Below are 14,999 nucleotides of genomic sequence, written 5' to 3'. Positions count from 1 at the left end.
TTATTTTCTAGAAGCCATGAACTTATGCCTTGAACTGCATTATTTGATACTGTGTCAATACTGCACACAGCATCCTCCATACCAAGCTGATGTCATCAGCAAACAGAAATATTTTAGAAGCACCTGTAATACTAACAGGCATACCATTCATATAAATAAGAAACAGTAGCGGTTCCTGTACCAACTCCTGGGGCACCCTCCACTCAACTGCAATACATGGTCACAGTGTTATACATTTACAAGAAAATCATGTCCAAATATCTGTACATATATACATGATAGTAGTGTCTTGTCATTCTCATGACTCGGTTTTACACACGGACTGAGGAAATGACATGAAGATGGGCATTGGGCGAAGTTAAATATATACTGGCCTGGAGTCAATTTTCCAACCAGACCGTAGTGACTGCAAGGCACACAGAAACTTATTTGTAATCCAGGAGTCACTGGTGGCTGTCTATGTTTGCACTGATGCAGTGCAAAATTACATTTCTTGTTATCTGTTATACAGTGCAAACTGTGTGTAAATCAAATAACATTGTACAACAGCAACCAACTGAATGAAGCTGTGTAGTTGTTAAGGTACCGAATTTATATTAGGGAAGTTGGATTTTGCTCTGTCAATCCATCTTGATTTTGGTTTTCCATGGTTTTCCTGAGTCATTTCAGGCAAACGCCAAGATAATTGCTTCAGCAGAGCCACAACTGAAGACCTGTCCTATCCTCATAAAAACATATCTACATATTAAACTTCCTGGCAGATTAAAACTGTGTGCCCGACCGAGACTCGAACTCGGGACTTCGAGTTCGAGTCTCGGTCAGACACACAATTTTAATCTGCCAGGGAGTTTCATATCAGTGCACACTCCGCTGCAGAGTTAAAATCTCATTCTGGAAACATCCCTCAGGCTGTGGCTAAGCTGTGTCTCCGTAGTATCCTTTCTTTCAGGAGTGCTAGTTCTGCAAGGTTCGCAGGAGAGCCTCTGTAGTTTGGAAGGTAGGAGACGAGATACTGGCAGAAGTAAAGCTGTGAGGACTGGGCATGAGTAGTGCTTCGGTAGCTCAGATGGTAGAGCACTTGCCCGCGAAAGGCAAAGGTCCCAAGTTCGAGTCGTGGTCGGGCACACAGTTTTAATCTGCCAGGAGGTTTGGTATCAGCACACACTCCATTGCAGAGTGAAAATCTCTTATCTACCTATTCTATGTACAAGCATATATTCATCTATTTATTTTCATTGTATTATGATGACAAATTCTATATCATTGTGAGATTGTCCCTGGACTAATAAACAAATCAAATCAAATTAAACCACATCTTAAGGAATCAAGAAATAGTAAACTTCAGACAGAAGGAACTGTGCAATTCTACGAGGGAGACAAAGGGTTGATTACAATATACAGATTATAATGGATATATGTTGTTGTAGTTACCATATTTTACAGACTTTAAACAATTGCCTCCAAACTTCAGATGCGACTTATAATCCAAATTAATATAAAAAAGTCCATTGTTTTTTTATTTAAAATTCCCACCAGTCTTAAACATGGCCATTATTTAATGCCACAGAAAACCTATCTCTATCTGGCGACATTACATTCAACTGGCAGCAGCAGAACACCGCTGCGACGAACATGGGCTGAGGGGATTCTCAAACACGCTAATACAGTCACTCTCTTGCCCACGATTACAAACCCAGAACACTGTCTAGCCTATGATGCATCATTGCAGTCTACAGCACCAGTGAACGTGAATCGAAAGTGATATGTGTTATCGGTAACGTATAATACACTCCTGGAAATGGAAAAAAGAACACATTGACACCGGTGTGTCAGACCCATCATTCTTGCTCCGGACACTGCGAGAGGGCTGTACAAGCAATGATCACACGCACGGCACAGCGGACACACCAGGAACCGCGGTGTTGGCCGTCGAATGGCGCTAGCTGCGCAGCATTTGTGCACCGCCGCCGTCAGTGTCAGCCAGTTTACCGTGGCATACGGAGCTCCATCACAGTCTTTAACACTGGTAGCATGCCGCGACAGCGTGGACGTGAACCGTATGTGCAGTTGACGGACTTTGAGCGAGGGCGTATAGTGGGCATGCGGGAGGCCGGGTGTACACTCCCACACACACACACACACACACACACACACACACACACACACACACACATCCATCCGCACATACACAGACCAATGTGTATGTGCGGATGGATATATATACACAGACCAATGTGTATGTGCGGATGGATATGTGTGTGTGTGTGTGTGTGTGTGTGTGTGTGTGTGTGTGTGTGTGTGTGTGTGTGTGCGAGTGTACACCTGTCCTTTTTTTCCCCTAAGGGAAGTCTTTCCGCTCCCGGGATTGGAATGACTCCTTACCCTCTCCCTTAAAACCCACATCCTTTCTTTTTTCCCTCTCCTTCCTGAAGAAGCAACCATCGGTTGCGAAAGCTAGTAATTCTGTGTGTGTGTTTGTGTGTTTTGTTCATGTGCCTGTCTGCCGGCGCTTTCCCGCTTGGTATATATATATATTCCAAGACTTACCAAGCGGGAAAGCGCCGGCAGACAGGCACATGAACAAAACACACAAACACACACACAGAATTACGAGCTTTCACAACTGGCAGTTGCTTCGTCAGGAAGGAAGGAAGGAGAGGGAAAAATGAAAGGATGTGGGTTTTAAGGGAGAGGGTAAGGAGTCATTCCAATCCCGGGAGCGGAAAGACTTCCCTTAGGGGAAAAAAAGGACAGATGTACATATGTCTGCTTGTGTCTGTGTATGTGCGGATGGATATGTGTGTGTGTGTGTGCGAGTGTACATCTGTCCTTTTTTTCCCCTAAGGGAAGTCTTTCCGCTCCCGGGATTGGAATGACTCCTTACCCTCTCCCTTAAAACCCACATCCTTTCATTTTTCCCTCTCCTTCCTTCCTTCCTGACGAAGCAACTGCCAGTTGCGAAAGCTCGTAATTCTGTGTGTGTGTTTGTGTGTTTTGTTCATGTGCCTGTCTGCCGGCGCTTTCCCGCTTGGTAAGTCTTGGAATCTTTGTTTTTAATATATTTTTCCCATGTGGAAGTTTCTTTCTGTTTTATATATATATATATATATATATATATATATATATATATATATATATATATATATATTAAAAACAAAGATTCCAAGACTTACCAAGCGGGAAAGCGCCGGCAGACAGGCACATGAACAAAACACACAAACACACACACAGAATTACGAGCTTTTGCAACTGGCAGTTGCTTCGTCAGGAAAGAGGGAAGGAGAGGGAAAAAAGAAAGGATGTGGGTTTTAAGGGAGAGGGTAAGGAGTCATTCCAATCCCGGGAGCGGAAAGACTTCCCTTAGGGGAAAAAAAGGACAGGTGTACACTCGCGCACACACACACACATATCCATCCGCGAAACTTCCACGTGGGAAAAATATATTAAAAACAAAGATTCTAAGACTTACCAAGCGGGAAAGCGCCGGCAGACAGGCACAATGAACAAAACACACAACCACACACACAGAATTACTAGCTTTCGCAACCGATGGTTGCTTCTTCAGGAAGGAGAGGTAAAGACGAAAGGATGTGGGTTTTAAGGGAGAGGGTAAGGAGTCATTCCAATCCCAGGAGCGGAAAGACTTCCCTTAGGGGAAAAAAAGGACAGGTGTACACACACACACACACACACACACACACACACACACACACACACACACACACATATCCATCCACACATACACAGACACATTTCTTTAAGGTTGGTTTTTGCTCAAAACTGGAATAGTTACACCACCATAAAAATTTCTGTTCACTTGCCCATAGATTTACAAACATATGTACACAAATAGAAAGTTAATTCTGAAGGGAAACATGAATATTTCTTTCTGAGAACTGCTACTCCATGAATGAAGTTTTATTTTAAAACCTGTAATACTAGATGTGATGTGAATAACATACCTATCAATGTAGTTAAACTAAACTAGTTTTCATAAATGCAGACATTCTAAACCCTATTTACTAAATCTTTAAAAATGGTCATCACCTGTACAAGTAAACTTCATATTAAACAGCTCCAAAATGATTCATTTTACATAATTATAATGAGACAGTGTCTTATTTATTGAGTGTCCATTATAATGACAAAAAAAGGATTTATAGTTACATTTCGATTTTCCATTTAGTCAGAAATACTCAGGAATGAAATTGTATCATATTCAGATAACACACACACCACAACAAGCCGAGTGTGAAGTTTGAATTAGAAGTACGATTAATGTGGTGTTCTTGGAAAAGATAATGAAACATAAAAGTAATTAGATGTATAATGCATTTTATTTCATTCTATTGTTGATATATTGCTACTCTTTTAGATATATATTCTGTCAATTGAATCTACTAAGAGATATTTTTGGTTCCGAGTTTCCTTTTTGCAGTTATTGGTGGAATCTTTGACGTGGCAGAATATACACCTTTAGTTCTTCATTTACAACTAATAGCCTATGAAACACCTGCATTAACTTAACTCTTTCAGCCCTACCTTTAACTGTTTTTTAATATGATGACAAATATTGAGAGATCTCTTAAATGATTCTCATCTTCTAGCTATTATTTTTAGTTCTCATCTTAATAAGAATATTTTAGGCAACAAATTTCTGTATTTATATCATCACTCACCACACTTGATGCACTACTCCAGGAATCTCCTCCAAAAAATACAACAGAAAACTATGCGAGGTCATGATAACCACTTCTCAATAGCCCTTTTTGTGGCCCATTTGTGTAAAATTCTAACATGTCTTCTGTTTCTGTAGCACAAAAAAACTTTTCCACATTTTCTTACCACTCTGACCATTCTTAGCACAGATTTTTTTCCCCTCATTTCTTTGAACTGTTTTGAAAAGTGCTATAATAGCACTATATGTAGCTTGAAGTATTTTGCTTTCATAGACAATTCACAAAATTATAGTCAATCTGAACATGACATTGTTTGCCCAATACTCATCATAGAATAGTGATCAGAAGGGTGGGACCCACACCAAGTTGGCTTAACAGAGGAAACTGGAAGTACACAAAAGAGAGCAACATGAATGGCCTCAGGTTTGTCTGAGGCATGGGACAGTCATGACAATGCAGAAAAACTACATGGCACATGCCTGAGAATAAGGGACTGCAGTCTCATCTGAGGTGTTAAATAACTTCTTTGTAAAAAAACTATGCAACTTTCAAGTGGATACTTGTTACTTGGCAGATTGTGTACCAAATTGTATCTAAACTACATATATAATGTAGTGATGGTGCCTATAACTTCTCAAAAGTTCATCCTACACCTTACCATTGATATTACAGTGGCTCCTCTGACTTACCTTACAAGTGCATTTTTCGAGTTGGAAAATGTTGATCTAATTTATAAGAAGGGATATGAAAACAGTCCTGACATTTACAGGCCAATATCCTTCATTCCTGAAATATCTAAGGTCATGGAACATTATACGAAAGAGCAGTTACACAGCTACTTTGAGAATGATAAACTAATCTCTTTCTTTGCCATATGGTGTCAGGCTCACTATATCCACTATCAAAGCTGTGAAATCTCTGGTTACAAATGACCACAAATGTTCTGAAAACCATTCTTTTACCTTTGCTATGCTACCTGATCTGAGCAAAGCTTTTGACACCATGTTACATGAGATCCTCATATCAAAATTTGAACAATATGCTGTCAAGTCAATGCACTATCATATAACAAACAAATTGTCACAGTAAATAATTGTAGATCAAATGCTGTACGAGTTACTACAGTGGTGCCACATGGTTCTGCCTGGGCCTATTCTTTACCTACCTAGTTCTTTGTCTTACAAGTATATGTTGATAATACAGCCCTTTTAATAATTGATCCCAACAGTACAAAGGAAAACTCTAACAATGTTTGTTAAGTCTGCACAATGACTACACAAAAATAAACTAATATTAAATAAAAGCAAAACTGAAGCTATATACTTCTTTCTCCAAAAACAGAGTGAAAAAATAAACGAGAGTTCACCTGCCAGACTACTAGAAGTTCATCTGGATCTACAAATGAAATGGGATGTACACAGAGACAAGTTGTTCATTAAACTATTGAGAATGATTTACTTGCTACACAAATAAAAAAAACTGTGTCAATAAGGAACATAGTATGTTATCTTCCATTCTCACTTTACTTTACTTTACCTGGAATAGTATGGTATCTTAAATCTAACAATGTGATTTTCAATGTGAAATTTCATTGCAGTGTGTAATTACTGTATACCCACTTAAGTGTAGATGTCAAAACTCGTAACATGTATGTGTTCAGTGATTGACAAATAAATAAAAAAAGACATGAAATATACAGTGAAAGTCTACTTACTGTGTTTGAAAAACCACTTTTAAGAGAGGAATCTCAGAATATTGTAAAGTCCCTTACATATTGATCCCATCAGGACCCCCCCCCCCCCCCACAACACCCCTCCTCAACCCCTCCCCCCCCCCCCACACACACACACACCACTGCGTTGCTGCATCCTGCCATCTTAGCTCGCCTCATATACCAGACACCAGTACAGCATTCTGTCTCCTGGATAGTGCATGCACGCCGTTTGAGGTATATCAATGCGTACAGCTACGACATCAGAACATTACAAGAAAACTACAGGTCATGAGAGAGAATAGGGTACAGTCAGAAAAATGCTTTCTTATTCTTAACCCACCTCCTGTCATGAGTTGCCTTTTTACTTTCGATGAGCGAAAAAGCTGTACTGATCAAGTTGTTGGATCTCTATTGTGGAAGAGCAGGGTTTGAGTCCATGTGTGACTGATCTAACGCACGTTATTTCACTAAACATTCAAGGCAAATACCTGCGCAGGTACTGCAGCAAGACAAGGACCCATTCCCTCTCCCATTCTTCATAGCCAAACATGCAGCTCCATCTCAATGACCTCCGAGGTGATGAGGACTTAATACTGACTTTTTGACAGTTAAAATAACTTATTCGTATTTGCTGGTAAATGGACTGTAACTCCACAGTCCCCTTGGAGATTTAGTAAAGAACTAATAAAGAATTATTCTATCTTTACTAGGACCTACCACTGTTGCTGCTAATATCCCCCATCTTCAGCAGAGAACCCTGCCCACACCCACCACCTTTTCTTTTCTTTCAGTCATCAGTCTTCTGACTGATTGATGTAGTCCACAGCAAATTCCCCTCCTCTATAGACTTTTTAATCTCAGTGTAACACTTGCAACCTACATCATCAATTATTTGCTGGATGCATTCCAGTCTCTGTTTCCGCTTACAATTTTTAACCTCTACTGCTCCCTCTAGTACCGGGGAAGTTATTCTATGATGTCTTAACAGATATCCTACCATCCTCTCCCTCCTTCTTGTCAGTGTTTTCCATATTCTCCTTCCCTTGCCAATTCTGCAGAGAACCTCCTCATTCCTTACCTTATCAGGCCACCTAATTCTTAAAAATTTTCTGTAACACCATATCTCAAATTCTACGATTCTCTTCTGCTCTGGCTTTCCCACAGTCCATGTTTCACTACCATACAATGCTGTGCAATGAACATACATTCTCAATGAACACACATTCTTCGACATATTAAGGCCTATGTTTGATATTAGTGGTCTCCTCTTGACCAGGAATGCCCATTTTTCCAGTACCAGTGTGGTTTTTATGTCATCATTGCTCTTTCCATCAAGGATTATTTTGCTGCCTAGATATCCGAACACTTTATCTTCATCTGCTTTGCCATCCCCAATTCTTATGGTTAGTCTTTTGCTGTTCTTATTTCTGCTACTTCTTATTGTTTTCATCTTTCTTCAATATACTCTCAGCCCACATTCTGTACTCATTAGACAGCTCATTACAGTGAACAGATCCTGTAATTCTTCTTCACTTACACTGAGGATGGCAATGGCATCATTGAATCTGATTATTGACATCCTTTCACCTTGAATTTTAATCCCACTCTTTAATCTTTCTTTTATTTCCATCATTGCTTCTTCAGTGTTCAGGTTGAATAGTAGCACTGGAAGACTACATCCCTCACACCCTTTTTAATCCAAGTACTTCATTCTTGGTCTTCATAACTTATTGTTCCCTGTTGGTTCTTGTACATATTGGATATTTCCTGTCTTTCACTACAGTTTACCCTTATTTTCCTCAGAATTTCGAATATCTTGCACAATTCTGTATTGTTAAATGCTTTTTTCAGGCCAACAAATCCTATAAATGTGTCTAGATTTTTCTTCAGCCATGCTTTCATTAAACAGCTGCAACGCTAGAACTGGCTCTATGGTCCCTTTACCTTACCTAAAGCCAAGCTGATCTGTCATCTATGAGATCCTAAATTTTCTTTCCTATTTTTCTGTAAATTATTCTTGACAGCAACTTGATGTATGAGCTGTTAAGCTGACTGTACAATAATGCTCACACTTGTTGACTCTTGCTATCATCCAAATTGCGTGGGTGATGTTTTTCCAAAAGTTTGATTGTGTATCACCAGTCTCATCCATCCTACACACCAACATGAATAGTCATTTTGTTGCCACTTTCCCAAACGATTTTAGATATTCCAATGGAATGTTATCTAGCCCTTCCACCACATTTGATCTCAAGTCATCCAAAGCTCTTTTAAATTCTGATTCTAATACTGGATCCCCTATCTCTTTCCTGTTGACTTCCTCCTGTTGACTTCCTCCACCATGTCTTAAGACTAGTCCTCCCCCTCCTCTGCATTTAATAGTCAAATTCCCAGAGAGCTCTTAATGTTACTGCCCTTGCCTTTAATTTCACTGAAGGTTGCTTTGACATTTCTATACACTGTGTGAGTCCTTCCTATTTCTTTGCATTTCTCATATGCCCATTTCACCTTAGCTTTCCTGCACTTCCTTTCTATTTCACTCCTCGGTGACTTGTATTTCTGTATTCCTGAATTTTCCTGAATATTTTTGTAATTCCTTCTTTTGTAGAACATATTTCTTCTGCTACCCATGATTTCTTTGCAGTTAACTTCCTTGTGCCTAAGTTTCTCTTTCCAACTTCTGTGATTGCACTTTTTAGATAAGCCCCTCGCTCTTCAACTGAATTGCCGAGTGAGCTATTCATAAAAGCTGTATCTTCAACTTCAGAGAATTTCCAGTGAATCTCTTAGTTCCTTCGTATTTCCATATCCCGTTTCTTTAGCTTTTGGACAAATCTTTTTTAAGCTACAGGACACACACACAAACACACACACACACCTGTACAGTTGCATTGTGCCAGCTGAGTATCATCCACCTGGCACAACATACTTGTACAGGTTTGTGTGTGTGTGTGTGTGTGTGTGTGTTTCAAGAAATGGATTCATCTGAAAGTTAGGTAAGGTTTCAGTCTTCTTTGTGTACCTGCTAATGACTCAACACCTCTACTATGGTGAGTTAGTACCTTTACTCCTAAATTATTCACAAAACTCCAAGCATCTAACATTAGTACAAAAAGGAGTAAAATTCATGGGAACACATACATTCAAACACTTGCTACGGCTCATTAAATGTCTTGTAGGTAATACAGTTGAGTGCATGTTATTCCTAATAGTTATTTTTATGAAATATTTTAAATCATCATTTTAGACTACAGAAGTAGTCTGCAGCGGCTGCATCTGCCTGACTGTTTCAACAACACAGAAGGTTCCCCTTCATGATGATGCCGAAACGAGTACTATATGTGTGACAAACTCAAAAAGTATCTCTGGAGGGACCTAAGTTAACATACATGTCCTGAAGAGGAGTACTTACAGGTGCAACAGTCTGAATGCTTGGCTGATTTAGCCTTGTCAACTAGCCAACATGATTTTATTATCAAATGAAACTACATGGGTCCAGAGACCTTTTTCAAGTCTCAGACATCTATGATGTATATAAGCAGACTGAAGAGATGAATAAAAATTTGTACTGAGGCCAGGACTTTAACCCGAGTCTCCTGCTCATCATGCAAATGAAATAACCACTGTGCCATCCTGCCCAAATTCCCATTCATGCCTCAATGCACTTGGTGGTCTCCCTAAACTCAAACAACATTGCAGAGCTCTCCAACTGTATTGGAATAGCACCTCAGCATCAAACAAACTGGAGATCCTACCTGAAACCCAGGCATAGGTGCTTTACTCAAATGAAACTATATGGTTCCAGAGACTTTCCAAGTATCAAACATCTATTATGTACAAATGTAGACTGAAGAAATGAATTAAAATTGGTACTCAGATTCGAACCCATGTCTCCTGGTCATTAGGCAAATGCACTAACCACTGTACCACCCTGGGACACTGGCTTTACACAACTGCACCGACTACCCTAGCATTCCTCCTTACTCAATCTAAATTCCCATTCACACCTCAGTTCACTTGGTATTCCCCCAAAATTCGAACAGCATATACTTTCATTTGATTAAAACACGTACATCTGGGTTTACCCCCATTTCATTCGACGTTGAGGTGTTATTCCAATACTGTTCGAGAGCCCCTGCAACACTGTTCAGGATTAGGGGGGTATATCAAGTGAGCTAGTGCGTGACTGGTAATTTTGACTGAGAAGATGGTGTACCAGGGTAGTCCATGTAGTTGTGCAAAGCCACAGTGCCAGGGTGGTGTAGTGGTCAGCACATCTGCCTTGTGAGCAGGAGACCAGGGTTATGATCTGGCCTTGGCACAAATTTTCATTTGGCACTTCAATGCGTGGTTTTATTATGTTAGTACTTTGGGTTGTGGAAAGCTTGTAGAAAATATAGGCATTATATCTCCCTGGGATATGCAGTTCAATTGTATGTCTTCACTGTGATGGTATTCTAAATTCCAGATGTAAAATAGTTCCCCAAGCTATGTAACAGGGCATGTTACATCCCTTTATCAGATAAGGTAGGTTAGAGAACCTGAGAAGATATCAGTGATGAGCTGCGGCAGACAGAGCTGGTTTCCAGTTAGCTGACCACTTAGTTGTTAATACAAATTCAAATAGGGGTAATGAAGGAGTCTAACAGTGAACAAGAAAATAGGAGTACAGGTCAACTACTATGAACAACATAGCGGACAAAGTATCATAGCTAACACAATCACATATACTTGGATCAGAATAACAAAGTGATTCAACAGTTGAGGATCGAGGGGGGGCTTTGTATGCTGTCAGTTCACTGTTAAACACAGTAGCAGCAGCTGTGCAGTTTCATATTGAGTAAATCCACATATCCCCTGTCAACATGTAGCATTTTGCTCACTTCACATTATCATTCTGGTCTCACTGTTACCTTTACACATTCTGTAAAAGGAACACACCATACTGAAAACATTATGCAACTCTCCACGCTACTCTACCTTGTGTATGCCTTCATCTCTGAAGAGCTACTGCAATCCACATCCATTTAAATTTTCTTACTGTACTTCTCTCTTGGTCTCCTGCACCTTTTACCCCCACCCCCCCTCCACACACACACACACACACACACACACACACACACACACACACACACACACCACCCTCCAATAAAATGTGATGATTCCTTGATGTCTCAGAAAGTGCACTATCAGCTGATCCCTCATTTTAGTCAAAATACATCACAAATATCTTTTCTCCACAACTCTATTCAGTGCCTCCTAATTATTACATTGCCCATCTAATCTTCAGAATTCTTCCGAGAAATGTCAGAGCCACTACTGCCCAGCAAACCCACACAATATCCTCGTCTATACTCATCCAACCCCTGCTCCCAAGCTCTTGCCTCCTGGTTTATATCCCTGTAAGACCTAGATGCAAGACTTGTCCCATACATCCTCCCACCACCACATACTCCACTCAGGTTGCATGCATCACCTATCCCCAACAAAGGCAGGGAAACCTGTGAAACCAGTCAAGTGATCTACAAGCTAAGCTGCAACCACTGTCCTGCATTCTATGTGGCCATGACAACTAACAAGCTGTCTGTCCGCATAAATGGCCACCAACAAACTGTGGCCAAGAAAGAGCTGGACCACCTCATTGCTGAGCACTCTGCCCAACTCAACATTGTTCATTTGGATGACTGCTTCACATCCTGTGCCATTTGGATCCTTCCCACCAACACCAATTTTCTGAATAGGACAGGTGGGAACTCTCACTCTAAAATATCATTTGTTCCTATAACCCTCCTGGCCCCAATGTTCATTAGTCTTTGTCTTTATCCTCTAGCCCCTTCCATGTTCCCATTCCAGCACTACACAATCCTCTATTCCACAGTCTCTTTACTTCTCTCCTTTTCCACTGCCCTCCCCCCTCCTCCTTCATGCTCACCATCTAACCTACTGACAGCATCTAGCTGCCCTATCGTCTCTCCACCTCATACTTGTATGCTTCCACAAGCAGCTCTTAACCCCCCCCCCCCCCCCCCACAGCTACCCTATCTCTTCCCCCTCCCTTCCCCAGTCTCCTCCTTAGCCCCACCTCACAGACTGCATCTCTCATCATGTGCTGCAGCTTAAAGTCTGGCTTCAACAGCCAGAGAATGTGGTCATGTGTGTGTTACATTTGAGAGAGAGAGAGAGAGAGAGAGAGAGAGAGAGAGAGAGTGTGTGTGTGTGTGTGTGTGTGTGTGTGTGTGTTGTGCCTATCTGCGACTTAAAATCTCCATTACATGGTGAGTAGCAATCTATCCTTTTCATAATATTGTTATTAAACTGATAGTTCAGTACTATTCATTTCCATCAGCACCTGCTTTCTTTGGAATTTGAATTATTACGTTCTTCTTCTAGTCTATGGGACTTTTCCTGCCTCATATATCTTGCACACTGGGCAGAATAGGCTTGTCATAGCTGGCTTTCCCGAGGACATGGTTGGAGCAGGAAGCACAGAATAAAATCATATTGAAGAAATAAAAAGCCTATCAGTTGCAAAATGGTAGGTTTACTTAAATCCCTCATTTAAATAAACATTTTATTTTGCAACTGACTGGCTGTCTGTTAAATTTCAAGAAGATATCAGCAGTTCTGCGGGAATGTCATCTACTCCAAGGGCCTTGTTTTGGCTTAGGTCCGTGAGAGCTACGTCAAATTCTTCTTGCAGCATCGTATCACCCAGCTCATCTTTATCTACTTCCTCTTCCCTTTCTATAATATTGCATTCACATTCATTTCCCTCCTATGGTCCCTTCTTTGCTTAGTAGTGGTATTTCATCTGAGCTCCTGATATTCATAAAGCTCCTCTTTTCTCCAACGACATCTTTAATTTTCCTGCAGGTGGTACCTATCCTGCCCCTAGTTGTACATGTTCATATAGACTACACTTGTTCTCTAGTCATGCCTGCTTAGACATTCTGCACTTGCTATCAATTTAATTTTTTTTTCAGACATTTGCAATCCTTTTCAGCTGCTTTATTTGCTACATTTTTATATTTCATTGGTTCATCAATGCAATTCAATATCTCCTGTGCTATCCAAGACTTTCTGCTATGCCTTTTCTTTTTTTCTACTTGATCCCCTTTTCCTTACACTGTTGCAGCTCTCAAAGCTACTTATTCATCTTCTACTGCATTCCTTTCCCCAGTTTCAGTCAACCTCTTTGAAACTCTCACCAACTTCTAGTTCTTTGAACTTATCCAGGTTCCATCTCCTTAACTTCCTAACTTTATGCAAATTCTCCAGTCTTAATGTACATTTCCTAACCAATAATTTATGGTCCGAGTCCACATCTGCCACTGAAAATGTCTAACTGTTTAAAATCTGGTTCCAAAATCTCTGTTTTTACTATTATATAATCAATCTAAAACCTTCCAATGTCTCAGATCCCTTCTTTCAGGATTCCTTAGGCCAAATTTTATTTCATTAAATTATTCTCTGTGCAAAATTCTACTAGGCCTCTTCCTCTTTCATTTCTTGTCTCCCTCCCCCCGTCCATATTCTCCTACTATTTTTCCTTCTCTTCCTCTTCCCACTACCAAATTCCAGTCACCCGTCACTATTATTTTTTCTTCTCCCATAACTACCCAAATAACTGCTTTTATTTCACCACACATTCCATCAATCTCTTCATCACCTGCACAGATAGCTGGCACAGAACTTGTGGTGGGCCTAAGCTTTGTGTCTACCTTGGCTAAAATCATACATTCGCTATGTTGCTCATAGCGGCCTACCTGCATTCATATTTTATTACTCATTATTAGTCTTACTCCTGCAATACCTCTATTTGATTTTGTATTTATAGCACTTTACTGACCAAAAGTAATGTTCATTCTGCCAATGAACTTCACTAATCCCAACTATATCTGACTTCAACCTATCCATTTCCATTTTCAGGGATCTAGTATTACATGTACCAAGCTGTAAAATGCGAGTTTTGTTTTTCTTGGTGACGACATCCCTGAGTAGTCCCTAGAGAACCAAATTAGGGGGGGGGGGGGGGGGGGGGGGTCTGTTTCGTCTTTGGAATATTTGATACAAGACTATGCCATCGTCATTTTACCATATAGTAGTGCTGCATGTCCTTGGGAAAAGTAACAGCTGTAGTTTACCCTTACTTTGAGCCTTTGCAGAAGCAGCACAGCAAGGCCACAGAATAGAGTATATACAGAATGGAAACTCATCTGCAATCCATGCACTAAAATGTAGTGCGCACATGCAAAGTCTGCCATATTGAAACAGTAAACCACTGTCAGTGAAGCAAATGACAAATGGATACATTTCATTGATTTTATTAATTGTGAATTTTAGCTGCTAGGCTTATGTAAATGTAAACAGTTTTTGATGTACTACTAGAGTTAGAAATATACAATGAGCTGTAGTAAGATAAAATACTATACAGAAAAGTAATGAGTGGGTCTCATAAAGCAGTTGACAGCAGTAAATGAGAAAAAATAGTTTTTCAGTTTTTTTGCTGTAAACAGTAAAAGCTCATCTAACTATAAATGAAAGTTAGTTTCTTGGCACCATTTAAAAAATTAAACACAACTCATTTTGCATTTTCACATCTTCTT

The sequence above is a fragment of the Schistocerca gregaria genome, chromosome 2 (assembly GCF_023897955.1).
Source record: "Schistocerca gregaria isolate iqSchGreg1 chromosome 2, iqSchGreg1.2, whole genome shotgun sequence".
Lineage (NCBI taxonomy): Eukaryota > Metazoa > Arthropoda > Insecta > Orthoptera > Acrididae > Schistocerca > Schistocerca gregaria.
Note: the sequence above shows the minus strand (reverse complement) of the source record.